Source organism: Parasteatoda tepidariorum, chromosome 9 (assembly GCF_043381705.1).
Source record: "Parasteatoda tepidariorum isolate YZ-2023 chromosome 9, CAS_Ptep_4.0, whole genome shotgun sequence".
Taxonomy (NCBI): domain Eukaryota; kingdom Metazoa; phylum Arthropoda; class Arachnida; order Araneae; family Theridiidae; genus Parasteatoda; species Parasteatoda tepidariorum.
Window position 1 is genome coordinate 25,189,052 of NC_092212.1, and position 18,755 is coordinate 25,207,806.

At 28.8% G+C, this 18,755-nt stretch overlaps 1 protein-coding gene across 4 annotated transcripts in view; it reads left to right on the forward strand.

Moving 5' to 3' along the window:
* Positions 1 to 18,755, forward strand: part of LOC107445027 (Vesicular acetylcholine transporter) — a 299,143-nt gene that overhangs the window by 162,007 nt on the left and 118,381 nt on the right. The window contains exon 4 of one of the 4 annotated variants that reach the window (XM_071184880.1): positions 5,297 to 5,328. The exons of 2 other annotated variants lie outside the window; for them this stretch is intronic. The gene's annotated coding sequence lies outside the window, so the exon portion shown is untranslated. Of the gene's footprint in view, positions 1 to 5,296; positions 5,335 to 18,755 lie in introns of all 4 variants that reach the window. One more of the 4 variants, XM_071184881.1, reaches the window with a different exon arrangement.

Below are 18,755 nucleotides of genomic sequence, written 5' to 3' on the forward strand. Positions count from 1 at the left end.
GACAGATGAAAAGACATTGATTTACAAAGGATCCCTGGTGATTGTGGAAGCCATGTAAATGAGATTGCCGTTTCATTGGTATATTTTCTAGCATATCTTATGGAAAATTAAAACGATTAATTTAAAATATAATGTTTGAATAGTTTAGAAAGAAACTCGCTCTTAGACCAATTCATAAGGCTAGGAAATTTAAAATATCTCTAGTTTTAAAATGGTCCAGACATGAAATGGTGGCTTAGTTTTGGATCGCCACTGGCCACGACTATCTCCCGAAACACTAGCATCGTTAGTCCTATCTTTAGTATGTGTAATCTGAGATGGGTCATAGATGGTGGTCATTTCTTCCTTTGCTGAACTTAAACAAAAAATAATCTTGTAGACCTCTACTGGGAGGCCAAGGGCCCTTTGGATTCGTAGAATGCAGTTGCAGCTGCTTGTATTATTCTCAATGCTTTTTTTTCTCAATGAGTTTATATTCTATATTTTGGTATTTTTCGCTATAGTTTTTTAATCTTTCCCATAGAAATAAAAAAGACATAAAAAGAAAAATAAAGTCTAGGAGGAAATGAAAAGATTGAATACCAGAGCACCTCGAAAGTAAAACAACTGCCCGTTGCGAGGGGAGTGAGATTTACATCTTGTTAACTTTTAAGATACAGTTGAAACATTCTTCTGCCAGGAACTTTGTACATACCAGGGTTTATACAGGTTTTATGAATAAATGAGTATGGCTTTAATGAATGAATGGCTTTAAGAATAAAACAAGTACCATTGCTTTAATATAATTGGGTCCAAGTCTACATATTTTTAAAAAAAATTTTGTTATTATTTTTTTAACGGCAGGTGACGCTGAACATTCGTGTAATGAGTGGGATTTGAACCCGCAACCATTGGCTTTGCAGCCAAGAACACTAACCGCTCGGTCACCTGGCTTGCCCAAGAGAATGTTAAGATATTATATTTATAAATGTCGCAATCTCAGCTTGAAAAGAGAAATTTAAACTTTAATAAATGTTATTTTAATATAATTGTAAAAAATGTGTTAGACTCTTGGTAACCCCAAATATACTCCCAAATGCCTTCCCGTAAATATTTTCCATGCTTAGAATCAGTTTTTTTAAGATTAACGATTTAAAAGGATATATTAATGCTCTTAAGATTTTACGAGTCTATAATTTAAGTCTATATTCCAACAAGGTTGAAAGTGAGGGGGAAAAAACTTGAACCTACTATAAAATTACAGTCTAGTTATAACAGGGTTAGAAAATCCATAGTGTTGTAAACGTGACACATTAAAAATTTTTAAGAAGTTCATTCTATCAAATTATATTCTTCAGATTTGATTTGATTTTTTCCCCAGCGACTATGTCAATGTTTGAATTCGTAGACTCGTAATTTTGGAATCAACCCAAATTATAAGAGAGCAGCTCGATCAATCATTTCATTTCACATTACTCTATAACCATCTATGAACAGCCGACCTAAGTATTGGGTTTATGACTACCAATGTTCTACTCCATAGTCTTGTAATTTTGAATCCAATCCAGAAGACAAGGGAACACCTGGTTTAAGTATTGGGAGAAATTTGTCTTCGTGGAGGACTTTTTGATGGAGCTAACTTGCATTTGCGTTACACGGAGAGGACAATCACTCAAACTTCCCACAGTTAGCCAGACGCAAATGGGACTGTAATTCAGGATCCGTCTACCACTGAGGATATTTTCCGTCTGCACTGTGGTTGGTGCGAGCTGGTTGCGGAATTCGTATTGATCAGCCATCGCTGGGATTTGAACTCGGTTCACCTAATTTGAAGGCGGACGCTCTATCCCCTAAGCCTGTTAACCCGGTGGCAAGAAGACTCTAATCCCTGGTTCATTTACAACTGGGAATAGTTTTGTCAGCACTGTTTTAAGTTGGGACTGTATTTTCCAATTGGGGCTACCTGCCCTATTTTGAAGTTTCAGAAAGAATTTACATTTTTCACTGGATTTGATAAAATTAAAATTATTGTCTAAGCTTATAATCTACCATTTTTATGGTTGAATTCCGAAGCTTTTAAGTTTTATATTTAGAGCCTTAAAACCTTGGATTAAATTAAAAGTTTTTTTCATATTTTACTAAAATAAGAAATTTTTTTAAAAATGCTAAAAAAGATAATTTGTTGACAAATTGAATGTTCATGAAGACACGCAAAAACTAAAACTGCACTTGGTCGGGGTTAAAATTGTGTTGAGATTTGTATTTCAAATATCCGCATTTAACGATTAATCCAAATAAAAAACGCAGAATCAGATTAAACAGTAACACATAATAAATTACTTAACTATTAAATAATATTTTTAAAAAAAATTCTTTTATTTTTCTCCTTGTTATGGGTATTAACATTTCTTTGTTAGGAAATCAAACACTCGATTGAGCAGACAGCCAAAGACAGATTGTCTTTTGATGTCAAAGGAACTAATTGATCAAAGTTGTCATTCCAAAGAAATTCTCTGAACAATAGTATTTGTTATCCACATTGTCTCACAATTAATTGGCTTCTTGTTCTCAAATTGGTTTGGCTTGTAGCCATTTTGCAGTAAAGAGCGTCAGAATTAGCTCTTCTTCTTATTGCCTTCTCGGTGTAGAATCTTTTATATCTCCCAAGACAGGCATTCTGGGAACAGAGCTCCGTTGCCACTCTGCGGGGCATTAATTTTGGAAGAAAATTAGCGTCGTTGCCCGAACGTGCCTGGACGGGTAAAGAAGCTGGGGATTCCTTAGTGTTCGGATTAGGTAGGGTTTAGGCAATAATGGCTGATAGAGGTGTTCGAAATAAAGGAAGAACGTTTCAGGGTTTTGTTTCTGACAATATAAAAAGGCACTCAAGATATTGGATAGGTTGCCAAGGGATAAATTCTCTTCTGTTCGAATGATATTAAAAAAAATTGCAATAAAGAGTCCAATAACTTTAGAATATTTTTTTTTATCAAACTTAATAAGTAATAATAAAATCTTTTCATTCGAAATGGATTTTTTTAAATAGAAAAGAGGAATTTGCTTCGGCAAACAAGTAACGTTCTCCATTTTCTACTGTTGAGCAAAATATATGAAAAGCTGAGTGGGTGAACCAGGTACTTGACATTTTCAGAGAGGCTATAATCAGGGTAAGATGGAAAAAAGCGGCATCAGAACTATTTTATTGTAGAATTATTAGGAGATGGGGTTAATAATTCTTTGCCTCATCTTATTTACAACTACGTAATTTGAAGAAAGAAATCATACAAGCATACACAAAATTAGTTAGGATTAGTTTTGTTAATATTAAAGTAAAAACATAAAACAATTCTGTTACATTAATTAAATCCATGTTGTTGCAACTACTTCATGATATGATTTTCAACATAGAGTAGTATTAGATACCCAAAATCTTGGATACCAAAAATCAATTTCTAGGCATTCAGATTAAGTAGGGTTTTGGCAATAACGGCTGATAGAAATGTTCAATAAAGAGGGAAAATGTTCTAGGGTTTTGTTTCTGGCTATTAAAATGCGCCTTTAAATTATTGGATCAGCTTTCAAGGGATAAATTGTCTTCTGCCAGAATGATATTGATGATGATTTAATATTGATGACAATGGTGATGAAAAACAATTACATTAAAGAGCCAAATCATTTTCCTTCACAATTTTACACTTAAATAAAATTTTTCTTAAATAAAATTTCGAAATTAAATTATTTTCATACAAATTTTGAAAAAAAAGGAAAAGAAATTCGCTTTGGCAAACATCAACAAATGCCATTTTTCACTGACTTTGCAAATGTATGATTTTTAACATAAAGTGCATGTTTCTTTACCCTTCTGGAGGATAACTTTCTAAACTATACAAATTCTAAACCAAAGTTACCGTGTTTCCTCAAATCTGAGAATTTTATAACACTGGTAGTCTATATATTTCAAGACGAAAAAGAGCAAAAACTGGTAGGAAAATCATCTTATTATAGCTTGTTTTCGAAAAAAATTGTGAATGTGTACTTGCCAGAGAAGATGCAAAAAAAATGAACAGTTTCTTGTTAAGAATTGTAAGTGCTTATTTTAGAGGTTTCGCACGCTCCTTTAAGAAATTAAAAAACGGTAGCAAAAAAAAAAATTAGATAAAAAAATAGATATTAAACATAGTATTTCTTGACAAGTTTGTTTCCAATACTGTGCTTAATTTCTTTGGGACTGGCGAGTCATTAATGCAAAGATGCCAACTGCTCCGGACTCGCCAAAATAATTAAAGAAACGGTAAATAACTACAAAGTAGATTTTGCAAATATTTTACTATTTTTAATTGCTTTTTTAAATGGTATAGCATGACATAAGTACCATAAAGTGGTGATGATGCCAATGAATTATTTAGAAATAGTGGTGGATAAAAATCTACTAAATTGAAATTATTAAACCAAGAATCACAATTAATAAACTACCACTTTAAAATATATATTTCATGTCCGGAGCAAGTTGGCATCTCTGTAAATGCAATCGTATAAAACCCGAATAAAAGAAAAAAAAGCAGTAGCTAAATGTGGACATGTTTCTTGACAGACTCATTTTTGCTTTCATTTTAATTCAGAAGGTAATCAATATTAATTTAAAGTCTAACTATATAATATTTTTCCAATATATTATTCCAATATATATAATATTTTTCCAATATATTATTCATATATATAGAATATTTTCCCAATATATTATTCATATATATAGAATATTTTTCCAATATATTATACTTATAATTTCTCCAATTTGGCAACATTTTTCCATCTGGATGAAAATTATCAAAATCACTGCCTTATACTCAATTTTTGCAAATTTTTTTGAGCCCAAGTAATGCAGCATTAGAGAAAGTTTTTAAATATTAAAAAATTGGATCACAAACGCTCTTCATTTTCACAGAACTGTAGCTTTTCTCCATTTCGAAGTTTTGCCCCATTTTTAAAATAAGCGTAGATTGCGCTTTATTTAGATAAGTTGAACTTGACCTATCAATCATGAGTAACTGTTGCAAACTTACAACAGCTATAACAATTACATATTATTCGCAAAAAGCACAATTTCATAACACGTAAAACAGCCTTAACACGTAAAACAGCCTTCGTAAAACAGCCTTAAAATAGAAGTTAATAACCCTGATTTGAAAAGCAAGATGGGCACTTTGGGGAATGTTATATACCTTTAGATAATAAATTTTATAAATATTATTATTTATTAATTTTGCATCATAATCAATTAACAGGTTGATTAAATTGAAGATACATGTTCTTATTTTAGTTCTAAAAGAAATCATCTTCAAGCTGCGACAGGTAAGGGTAATGTATTTCAAATAGTATTTTTTTTTTGCATTATCTTTAATTTTTAAAGCATTTTTGAAAGTTTTTACAGCATAGTAGAATTAACATTCTTCTATAATACCAATTTTTTCAGTTCTATTTTAACTCATTCAATAATTAATTTTCATTTTGAAAAAACACAAAGCAGGGTAAATACAGGTACGAAGCCTGGAATTGGTGGAGCACTTTTTCTCATCTTACAACCATTTTTAAAACTTTTAGCGACATTATGAATTTTGATTATTTTTTTCTTTACCAAATTGAGTGGCAAAATTTTTAGAACGATCGTTTTGACACATCAGCAAACTGTAATAACAATAACGCAATTTCCATACGAATGGAGACTATTCGAGGTGACGTCACTCATTCGATCATCGTAACATCTATTCTTTATTGACGAATGTTCGTCGATAATTGCGGTCTGGGGTGCCCCCAGCGTTATTCTTGGCTACTACCAACTTTGGAAAAGGAATAAAGCTGTGAATTCCTGCCTTTTTCCCAAAGCTTATTATCTAAAGGGGTGGAAGAGCACCTTGGAAAGATGGGGAGGAGAGGTGGAGAATGTAGTAGGCCACCCCTTCAGCCAAAACGGTGACCGATTTCATTAGGCTGCCTAATTGAACGAGCAAATACTTGGACCCTAGGGGGGCATCCGAAAGGAACATCGTTAGCTGACGTGAATTCCTTGGGGCGGACAAAAGGGGCATACGAAATAAGTTTTTNATATATATATATATATATATATATATATATATATATATATATATATATATATATATATATATATATATATATATATATATATATATATATATATATATATATATATATATATATATATATATATATATATATATATATATATATATATATATATATATATATATATATATATATATATATATATATATATATATATATATATATATATATATATATATATATATATATATATATATATATATATATATATATATATATATATATATATATATATATATATATATATATATATATATATATATATATATATATATATATATATATATATATATATATATATATATATATATATATATATATATATATATATATATATATATATATATATATATATATATATATATATATATATATATATATATATATATATATATATATATATATATATATATATATATATATATATATATATATATATATATATATATATATATATATATATATATATATATATATATATATATATATATATATATATATATATATATATATATATATATATATATATATATATATATATATATATATATATATATATATATATATATATATATATATATATATATATATATATATATATATATATATATATATATATATATATATATATATATATATATATATATATATATATATATATATATATATATATATATATATATATATATATATATATATATATATATATATATATATATATATATATATATATATATATATATATATATATATATATATATATATATATATATATATATATATATATATATATATATATATATATATATATATATATATATATATATATATATATATATATATATATATATATATATATATATATATATATATATATATATATATATATATATATATATATATATATATATATATATATATATATATATATATATATATATATATATATATATATATATATATATATATATATATATATATATATATATATATATATATATATATATATATATATATATATATATATATATATATATATATATATATATATATATATATATATATATATATATATATATATATATATATATATATATATATATATATATATATATATATATATATATATATATATATATATATATATATATATATATATATATATATATATATATATATATATATATATATATATATATATATATATATATATATATATATATATATATATATATATATATATATATATATATATATATATATATATATATATATATATATATATATATATATATATATATATATATATATATATATATATATATATATATATATATATATATATATATATATATATATATATATATATATATATATATATATATATATATATATATATATATATATATATATATATATATATATATATATATATATATATATATATATACGACTACCAATGTTCAACTCCGTAGCCTTGCAATTTTGAACTCAATCCAGAAGACAAAGAAACTCCTGGTTAATGTATCGGGAAAAATTTTGCGAAACTAATTTTTTTGGGAAACTAACCCTTATTTGCGTTACACGGAGAAGAAAATCCCGAAAACCTCCCACGATTAGCCTAACGGCGAAGGGACTCTTACCCATGATCCGTCTACCACTTATGATATTTTACTTTAACACTATGGTCAGTACGAGCTGGATGCGGAATTCGAATCGACTCGCCATCACTGGATTTTGAAGCCAATTAACTTTTTTTTGCATACATTTTACTGTATTTATAGTATTTCAAGATCTCCATTTTCTAAAAAAGTTCGTCAAAATAATTGAAAACTTTGGAATACCTCAGTTGCATGAATAATTTGGTTCTTGTCTCCATATAGGGAAAATTTATTTATTTTTTGAGCACATTTTATTGTACTCATTTTATCTGAAGATCTTCAGTTTCCAAAGCAATTTTTCAAAATAATTGAAAATAAGTAATACCTCAGTTGTATGGAAAAGTTTGTTCTTGTGTCTGTATACAGAAAACAACTGTTATTTCTGGCTCTTATTTCACTAAGAGTTTATTGAGGTATTTTATGAGTTTTTCTGTTGATTAAACATCCGATTTTGTTATGGCTCCCTGTGGTATACATATTCTCAGGCAAACCATTGGGAAAATCCTAGACATAATAGGAGACGAGAATTATTCTAGTCACGAAACTCCTATAAAGATAGAAGAGTGGGAAGAATTTTTTTTTGTCGAACAATGAAAGGTACTTCAGGTTACTTATTGAGTTGTTTGCTACCTCGAATGTCTTTAAATTAACTCAGTTAAATTTTGTAAATAAAAAAAAGAAACAAACTTAAGATGTACGTTAGAATTCTGTTTAAATAAAGAACAGAAGTAAAAAGACAGAGGAAATGAAAATTAATGCTTAAATGGGAAACAAAAAACGATATCGAAATCTGCCGCATCTCTTGTGAGGAAGGCGGTCATATTTTTTTCCAGCGGAAACAGTAATAAATTCAAAGATTATTATTTGAAACATATCGAAGTTTCATTAGACATTCAAACTGGTTTTGTTAATTGTAAATCTAATTAGAAATGTTGATTACTATCCAAGTATATTTAAACAATGTTCAAAAGATTTCTTTTTTTTCTTCTTTCAATCATAATTTCTTATCATCTACGCTTAATCTGTCACCTTTTTAAATTTATTTTAAGTTTTAAAGTTCATTGTTTTACGTCGTGTTCAGATTAAAATAATATCAACAGTTATGTGGTTCAGCTTACAAATGATGTATCCGAAAATGAAATATTTAAAAAAAAAATACTGACGAAATATTTTTGCATGGTAACTATTTCTCCAAAAGCATAAAAAGCATATTATAGCATAAATTTCTTGGAATTTATATTTAAAAATCTACTGATGGTGCTATAGTTTTCCGACATTGTCGGTACATTTGATTCGGCATGAAAATCACGTTTTAGAATTCAGTTTTCCCACATTAATTTCCATACTTCGTTTGGTTGACATAAGTATAAAGTTGATGAAAGCCATAAAACCAATTGCTTACCTCCAAAATATTTTTGTATCCCAAATTTTAAAGGTATCTACCAATAATTTTTTTCTAATTTTACTGTGCTATCATTACGCGTTTGATTATGATTGTTTTATTAATTAAGAATTAAAGATTATAAGAGTTATTCCTCCGTCATAAGTTATAATTCTATGATATTACCTTGTTACGCTAAATTTTAAGAAAAATTAATTTGAAACGGTGTTTGAACTTACTTACCACTTTATAATTATTATTTTTCGGTGTAAAATACATAAATATGTTATTTTGAATTATCTTTAAAAGGATTCGTTAAATGATTTAGAACTTAATGATCAACTTCATGCATCATGTGATGCATATACGAATTGTGCTCAATATATCACCTTGTTTGATTAGCAAAAATATTAAATTACTGTTTCGAATTCACGAATTTTGCTTCAACAATATGTATCTTTTATTTTAAATGTTATTTTAAAAAAATTGATTACCAAGCAAAATTATTTATGATCATTAATAGATCTTAATAGAATCATTAGGGAGGGAAAAAGAATCATACGAGATCTTTACAACTATCTATCAATCAAATTTGACTCACACACAAAATAATAATTCAATTTAAAAGTAATGAATGTTAGACGTGGGAAACGAGCGTAGAAGTCTACGCAAACAAAATTCTTTATACTATTTATATTTTTAAAAAAAGTAATTACAACTTTCGTGGAAAAAAAATTATTTCATGCAAAGAAACAACAATTATTGCGAAGCAATCATCGGAGTTTATGAATGGCAACCAACAGGGAGCTTAACCCCCTAGTAAATAATAATATTGGTATACTGAAACTGTCTTTGATTTTAAAAAAAACCATAATCTCTTTTCAAATCAAATAATAATCTCTTTCATTACACCTCTTTAAACAAGCAAAATCTACAACGATTATTTTTCTTTAAAATAAACTTTTCGGTAAAAATCCTAAAAGGAATTATTTAATCCAAAAACTCAAAACTGTATTTGAATTAAAAATGAAACTCGCTCTAATCTCTTTTTAAATCAGACAATGACTATTTTTTTTTGTTTCTGCATCTCTTTAAAATGCAAATAGTTTCATTCACAGGTACTCCGTTACTTTTGAAAGAACGGGGGTACCAATGATGTGCCACTGATTGTGTGGGTGCTCAGTAGCCCAGTTCACAAACGAACCCACTGTCGGTATATGAGAGAGGGGTACAGATCGGTAAAGGGGTGTGTCCCTAGGGTCCAAGGTTTAATTAGAGAAGCTCTATTCCCGGATGCAGAGAGGAGGAGGAAACAATCGATTGCATCGTTCCAACAATTAGGTTCCAATCCACCCCATCATTTCTACCCCCCTCCCATTTTACGTTTATTTGGTGTGTGCATGTGCATATGAATGTGTGTTACAGATGGAATATTTCCCAAAGAGGGTTTGAATCTAGAATTTCGAATCTAGAAGATATGTAGAAAGAAACCAGTCTATATTGATGGAATATAAAATATTATTTTCTAGTATAAGTGTGATATCGTTTGAGGTTTTGTGTTTAACAAGCTTGTCTAGTATTTAAAAAAAAGTTTTTTTTTACAGAAAGCAAAAAGCAGTAGCACAAGTGTTTCATTATTAACATTCGTTTTATTGAAATATGGTAGCTTTTGTTTAATAATACATTAAAACGTAAATATTTAAATTTTTCTTTAAATTCAGGAAGAAGTACCTCATCAAAGCTTAAGTGGTAATTATCTTAAGGCGTAATGATAAGGGGATTTTTTTCGAATAACAGTAATAATATGAAATGAACAGTCGACATTTTAACAGGTTTCTTAAAAAAATTTATTAGAAAATCTTGCAACTCATTTTAAGATAAACTTTACGTAAAATAAACATATAGTATTTGGAAAATTAACTGAGATTAGGTCAACTCGAATATGTAAGTTATATCCAATATTTTATTTCTTAAAGAAAGATAAAAAAAATTGTGTTTTTTTATTTTAATTTTATTTTGTTGAAAATTCCATATTTGTTAGGAATATGTATCTGCACTTGACTATAAACTTTCTAAAATAATCTAGAATATCTATATATAGATCTATATACCTATATAATCTAGAATATCTATGTAATATTTCTAAAATAATGTAAAATAATTAATAGAAGGTTTTAAAATAAACTTTTAATAAGTGAAATAATTTTTCATGTTTTCCTCTTAAAAAACTTTAATTAAAATGTAATGAGCGAAATGTTGAAATATTTTTCTCATTTGAATGCTACTTTTTATATATAAAAAATAAATATTGTCTAAAATTTATGGCGCAAAATAGCCTGAAAATAGATTATTTAAATTTAATTAAAAAAAATTTAAATAATTTAAAAAAGTATTTAATTTAATACGTCGCTTAATTTGAGGAAATATTGTTTGTGTGGTAGCAAAACTATGTACATTCAGAAAAAAATATTTTTACTTTCGAATTCTGCTAAGTGTTATGGCAATATTTAAAAGAAATAATTATGTAAGCAGTTAAGTATTACAATGCTCAAATATGCTTATGCTTATTTTGACCAAAAAAAAAAATATATTTTTTTTAAAGAAACATACTTTTTTTTCCATCAAACTCTGAATTTTCACTCCCAAAGTAGGGGCCGTAGAGAGAGTAGACGAAGTTTTGAAATACTGACTTTTATAGTTTAACAACCATAACGATTTAAAATTTTGAGACTCTAATGTTATTTTAATGTGTCCCATTTCCTTTCGTATCTTTTGAATATAATAATAATTCTTAACGCTAATAACGCTAAGTAATAATAATTCCTTCAGAAAAAGCCTTAAGCTCTCGATTCAAACATTAATATGTAATAAAATCAAGAATTTAGATAAAATTAATTATTTTCTTAAATTAATTTGCTAATGATTAAAAAATATTTGTATTATAAGGTATAAAAATGTTTAGGTAATCATAGTTTTTAGACTTTTTCAAACTTAAATCTAGTTTTTAGGCCATTTGATTTAGAAAAAGGGGCTCAAAAATTAATATAAAAACTAATAATTGAATGGTTAAGAAATGATCCACCATTTTATGCATATTTTGCCAAATTTCAGTACTTCAAACTCCGAATCATTTGAATTAACCTATAAATGAAAATAAATATAAATGAGATCAATCGAATTAACCTTTGAGTTTTAGAAATGCCCTTGTTTCAGAGAATGATGCTTTTTGAATTCATTTATTCTTTCATTTATTCTACAGGGAAAAAACTGCTATTCATTTGTAAATTCATTGTTAGTATGTCAAAAAAATTAAGAGAATTCACCAGATTTTGAGATTTTATTAATAAGAATGTTTAAGCAAATCCCATTATGCTCACAAGTTTAGAAAAAAAAGTGAAAAATATACATCTGGAGGATTTCAAACTTAATAAAAAATGGCATACTTATCTTATTTATTCTACAATAATAAAACAATACACGTCATTTTAATATTTATTCATTAATCAGCGTTTAAACGGATTTCATTAATTTCAGAAGTGTATAAAACTAAGAAAAAACTGATAAATATGAATTACGTAGATTTTCAAATATATGCTTGTAAAAAATAACATTTTCATCTCATTTTTTTCTACAAAAAAGAAGAAACAATACAAACCATTCGAACATTTATTGCCAGCATTGAAAACACAAATTAGGAAGTTTCATCAATTAACGTTTAAACTAATTCCATTATATTCAGAAGTAGAGGAACTAAAAATATGATAAACGTATTTTCAAAGATTTTTAAACTCATGTTCATAAAAATATCAAATTTGCGTCTTTTATTTTGCAAAAAATGCATGAACATTTATTGCTTTGAGCATTTATTGCATGCATTACATACACTAAGTTTCATTAATCCATGTTTAAATTGATCCCTTCATATTCAAAAGTATAGAAACTAAAAGAAACGCAATTTAAAAGATTTTCAAACTCATGTTCGTAAAAAATATCATCAAGTTTTTGTCGTTTATTTTACAAAAAAAAAAAAAATGCAAATCATTTGAACACTTATTGCAAGCATCACAAAAACAAACAAGACAGTTTCTTCAATCTACGCTTAAACCGATCCCATTATATTCAGAAGCATAGAAACTAAAAAATCGTGATTCAAAAGTTTTTAAAAACTTTGTTCGTAAAAAAATATTAAGCTAGCGTCATTTATTCTACGAAAAATACTAATCGTTCGAACATTCATTGCAAGCGTCACACAAACTCTCTAACTAGGAAGTTTCATTAATCAGCGTTTAAACTGATCCCATTATACTCAGAAACATCAATTCCTCTTTTATTTCAAGCAAAATTGAACCCAACCACACAAACTCGCTTCACAAAAGAAGACCTGGAAAAAAAACTTTATATAAGACAGGGACAAAGCACAAACGAATGAAAAAGACCCCTTAACAAAAAAAGGAACTGTTTCCCCCCTCCTGCCGCTCATCGTTAAGGGTTTTTCTCTCCCCCCCCCCTTGCGGATCAAGCGATACGTGACAGGCATAGGGATCCTTTGCTCTTGCTGATCCTCGCAGCGCTGAGGATGCTCCGTGATCAATGCTATTCATTCTTCTTTTGTGGAACAATCTCCATCCCTCCCCCAGAATCTACTTTTCTATCTGCTACATCGATCCAAGAGGGATCAGGTGTTTGGGACACGAACTTCTCCCCCGTATACACCCTGCAGGTAAGGCTGGATGCTATCTGCGGATAAAATGTTGCAACACAGAAAGATGGATTAAAAATAGCACTTGATAGTGCCGTGCGTCAGGAAACAAACTAGTTTCTGAATAGATTATATCAAGTCTCAAAAATAGATTACCAGAAACAGTGAAGGAAAAATAAGGTTCATTACATCCACTTCTTTTGCAAATATTTTACTGTTGTATTATTTGTCAATATTTTACTGTTGTCAGGGAAATCAAATCAAAAATTTACAGCATGTACTGTTAATTTTTTTGATTGATTTCCCTGACTCTGACTGCAATTGACAAAAATGATCGCTTTGGTTATATCTAGACCAGAACGCTTTTGGTAACCGAATATTCAGGCAGGCGAGTAAGTTTAATCTTGAAAAATGTTGTGTTTCAAATCAAATAACACTCCATATTTCTCCCAGAGTTAGCGTTTACTAATAAAATATGGGGAAAATATCAGGACGCAACTTCGGCAAATCCTAGACAGCGTAGGACTTGAAATTCGCAAGAATTATTTACTCGGGACTGCTATTAATTGATCCCCCTCCTTAAGATATTTTGATTCTTACAAACAGTATCATGCCAAAAGCTATAACAAGAAGTGTTAAGAGATAACAATTCTTGTTGTAAGTGTTTTCATTTAAGTAATTTAAGAAAATTCTCAATTCGCTTAAAAAGTTCTCGAGATCTGGAGAAATACGCAAAAAGTTGAAATTAACATTAAGGGGTCAAAACATTGTACATGTCTCTTAATCAAACTATTAGGATCCTATTTTCCAGATTGCGGCTACCCCCTATATTTTGGGGTGCAGAAATCTGAATCCGTCAAAAAACAAAAAGTATATTCAGAGAAAGTACGTTTTAGTGTCTGATTTATAACTTAAATATCATCTGCTGTAAATAATTAGCATATTTAAAATCACCTCCTCGAACCATACTAAAAGAATACAAATAAATTAATTCTAAGTTGACAAAACTTCTTTGAAAAAAAACACGCTTAAAAGCAGCAGAAATTTCAAAGAAAGAAAGAATAAATGCAGCAATAACGGAAACGAAGGAGTAAAAATATGACCACCGAAGCCGACGTCTTCATGGGGTATCGGCCCCGGTAGCCATAAAGCAAGACCTTTTCTTTTGAGAAAGAGGGCAAATGCCAAAATTAACTCCTTCAGTACCCCGAAGGTTTTGTATAGAAATCCAAGAAAAAAAACATGAAATACATAAAACCAATTCCGAAAAGTAACTCAAACAAAATCATCAGAAAATATAAACTCACATTAACCAGGTCAAACAGTGATTTCACAAGCAAGCCAAATGAAAAGGAAACACTTAAAACGTAAGAAAACAACGGCCTCTATTAAAATGCGCAGATTGAAAAAAAGAAGTCAAAGAAAAAATTACGTAGCATATTAATAGAATGCTTAACTGGGGCTGCTCAGTTAAGACTTGAATTGCGCAGACAAGGGAAAGAACCAGAAGACAAGGGAACTCCTGGATCGAGTATTGGGAGAAATTTTGCCTTCGTGGATGACTTTTTGATGGAGCTAACCCGCATTTGCGTTACATGGAGAAGAAGACCACGAAAACCTTCCACGGTTAGCCTGACGGCAAGGGGACTCTAGCCCAAGATCCGTCTACCACTGAGGATATTTCGCGGTGGTCGGTGCAAGCCGGATGCGGAATTCGTATCGACTGGGATTCGAACCCGGTTCGCCCCATTGGAAGGCAAACGTTTTATTCCCTGAGCAATCGTGGCTCCCTCTCAATCCATTAAGATGGAGTTCTAGAACGTGAAGATCTGAGCATTAAATCAAAAGTTATTCAGAGTAGTCCGGTTATTTTTTTCGCTCAGCTCACGCACTGTACACTGCGAGTGAAAGCAGCTAATTCAGATCAGCTGACATCCAAACTTGGAACAGAATAAGAAATATAATGATGAAAAGTATGTTCACTTTTTATTTTCTGTCATATGTTTCGCACAGGGGCTAGATTAAATTATGGAAATATTTCATTTCTTATTTACTGTAAACAATATTTCTTTCAGCAGCATATATTTTGCAGGATTTTACGTGGTTAAAATGCTGTCTTAAGCAGAAAGACCATGTTTGAAGCTTTTAGAAATGGTGTCATTTTTACCCATGCAAAATTCAGATCAACCTCAACGAGGACGAGAGGTCAACAACTTCTTTCCAACTTTATTACCTGCAGCTTTGCACTTATTCTTAAGAATTTCCAACATTTATATAAGAATGCTTTTTCTTAATTACAATGGTATTGAAGAGAAAAAAGAGAAGCTTTTAACATCCTACCCTCATTTTGGTTGATGCAAATTTTGCGTGGGTTAAAAGGCAATCATTTCTAAAAGCTTCAAGGATGAGCTTTTAAATTTCACCGACAATTTTGCCATGTAAAATCTTCCAAAACATTTGCTGTTGAAAGAAAGATTGATAGCGTAGAATGAATAAAGAAGTGCGTCCATAATTTTCTCCATCTCCTGCATCTTATTTCAAAGATGCAAACTTAGAAGTTAGCACCTTACAATATTTAAAGTAAGAGCAATTTTTAAAGTTATTTTTAGCGAATAATACAATGTAGTGGATTTCCTGTTAGCCACAATAGCTTGTGCTTAGAATAAAATTAAAATTAAAATTCGAAATCAAATAAATTCATTAAACTTCAACAGTTTTATTCAGTATCTTTGTCTTTTGTCAGTGTATTTTGCATATAAGTTCTCATCATAATGGGCAAAATTAATTTGCTAAAAAAATTAAATTCAACCTTACAATCTTGTTCATACTATTCATTTCCATTGTATTTAAACAATAGAACCTCCACAAATCTTTTCTACTGATCAACAGAGGGCGCCACACAACATTGGCGACCTAATTCATACGTCACAGTTGAGGTAGTTGTTTCATTTCAAGCAATTTTAAAAATTATTTGTTTAGTATTTTTGCTTTTTATTGTGATTTCATATTTAGCAATGCAAATAGTTCAGCTTCAAAATAAATTTCAGAATATATTTTATACGCCAAATATAATACCGCCTATTTGGCGCATAAATTTTATATTTTTCAAATACTTCTCTTTCTTTTCTTGGAATGAATAAAGGAAAACATCAGTGTATAGAATGCAGCTTATCAGAGTCATGCTTATCATTAAAAATGATCGGGTTGATTGGGATAATAACAAAACAAGAAGCCGTGGTGGCTCAAGGAATAAAGAGTTCGCCTTCCGATGAAGTGAACCGGGTTCGAATCCCAGCAACGGCTGGTAGATACGAATTCCACACCCGGCTCTCAAACGACCGTTGTACTAACGTAAAATATCCTCAGTGGTAGACGGATCATGGGTTACAGTCTCCTTCCCATCAGGCTGGCCGTGATAAGTTTTCGTGGTTTTCCTCTCCATGTAACGCAAATGTGGGCTAATTCCATCGAAAAATCCTCCACGAAGGCAAATCTTTCCCCATACTTGATCCAGGATTTCCTTATCTTCTGGATTGGGTTCAAAATTACAAGACTATGAAGTTGAATAGTAGTAATCGTAAACCCAAGAAATTGGGTCGGCTGTTCAACGACGGTTGTAAAATTAAAAATAAAATAACAAAACAGGAAACTATTTCCTGATATGAATTGATGTTTTTTAGGGTAGAAGTCCATTGATCGGTATTCAATGCCCTCATTTTTTTAAAATTATTTAAGTATATATTACTATTGAAATTTCGCTTCAAAACATTAAATTTCTTATATTTTATAAGCTTTTAAGTTTTTTTTGATGAAAAATCTATTTAAAAGAATGCCTGTTAATGTCCATGTAAAATAAGTATCGAAACTAGACATAAATGAAAAATGAATTATTTATTATTCGAATTATTTTTTCAAAAACAATATTTAATTTCCTGTAGGTTAATGTAAAATAGATTTTGAAAATGATATCGAGCTACAGATAAAACGAAAATGCTGTTTCGTATAAAATTCAATTAGTTTTCTTGACAAAGCCATTAATTCATCTGATGAAATGAAACAAAATCATTGTATGTTTTTTTTCTAGTAATACTTACAAAAAGATAAATAACGAATGAATATGAGTTTGAAATAATCTTATTAAAATTTTGCCTACTAGAAAATTTTTACATTGTTTTCTTTTTCAGAAAGCAATAATTTACATATTTAACATGAATGAGCTTCCCGGTTCTTTATTTTTAGAATGATAAGGTTATTATGATATTTTAATTTCCATAAAAGGGGGTTTAACATAAGTTCTCTTAAATATTATTTTTATTTATGGTAAGCTACATAAAATGGATAATTTTGAAATATTTTACAAGAAAAGTACATCAAAACTATCAATGTTTATGAGAGTTTGGTAAAAATTCATAATTTAAAGCCCTGATGCAATAATTAAAGCCATCGCCTTATACACATGAAAGAAAACCTGTGCTTCTCATTATACAGTTAGATTGCTCATAATAATCAAAAAGTGAGTCAGCTTGCGTATAAACTAACTTCCTTCATAAAATTCGTCAACAAAAATGTCTGAGTTTGAAACCCAGAGGTGACTGGTCGATTAAAATTTTGCTCCTATTGGACATCGACCACAAGCCAGGCGTTAAATACGCGAATCATTTTTTCACGAAAGAACATTTTTGTAATGGAGTATGATAAACTTTATTCATGAGCGTTAATTTTATCACAAAATAAAATCTGAACATTTATTCACTTTACAACACAGTCATCATATTGACATTGAAACATTTGTCAAGTCGTGGCACCAGCCTTTGGATCTTGTCGTTAAAGAACTCTGCCGCCTGACCGTTAAACCAGTTAGAAACAGTTTTTCTCAACAAGCCATCATTTTCCAAGT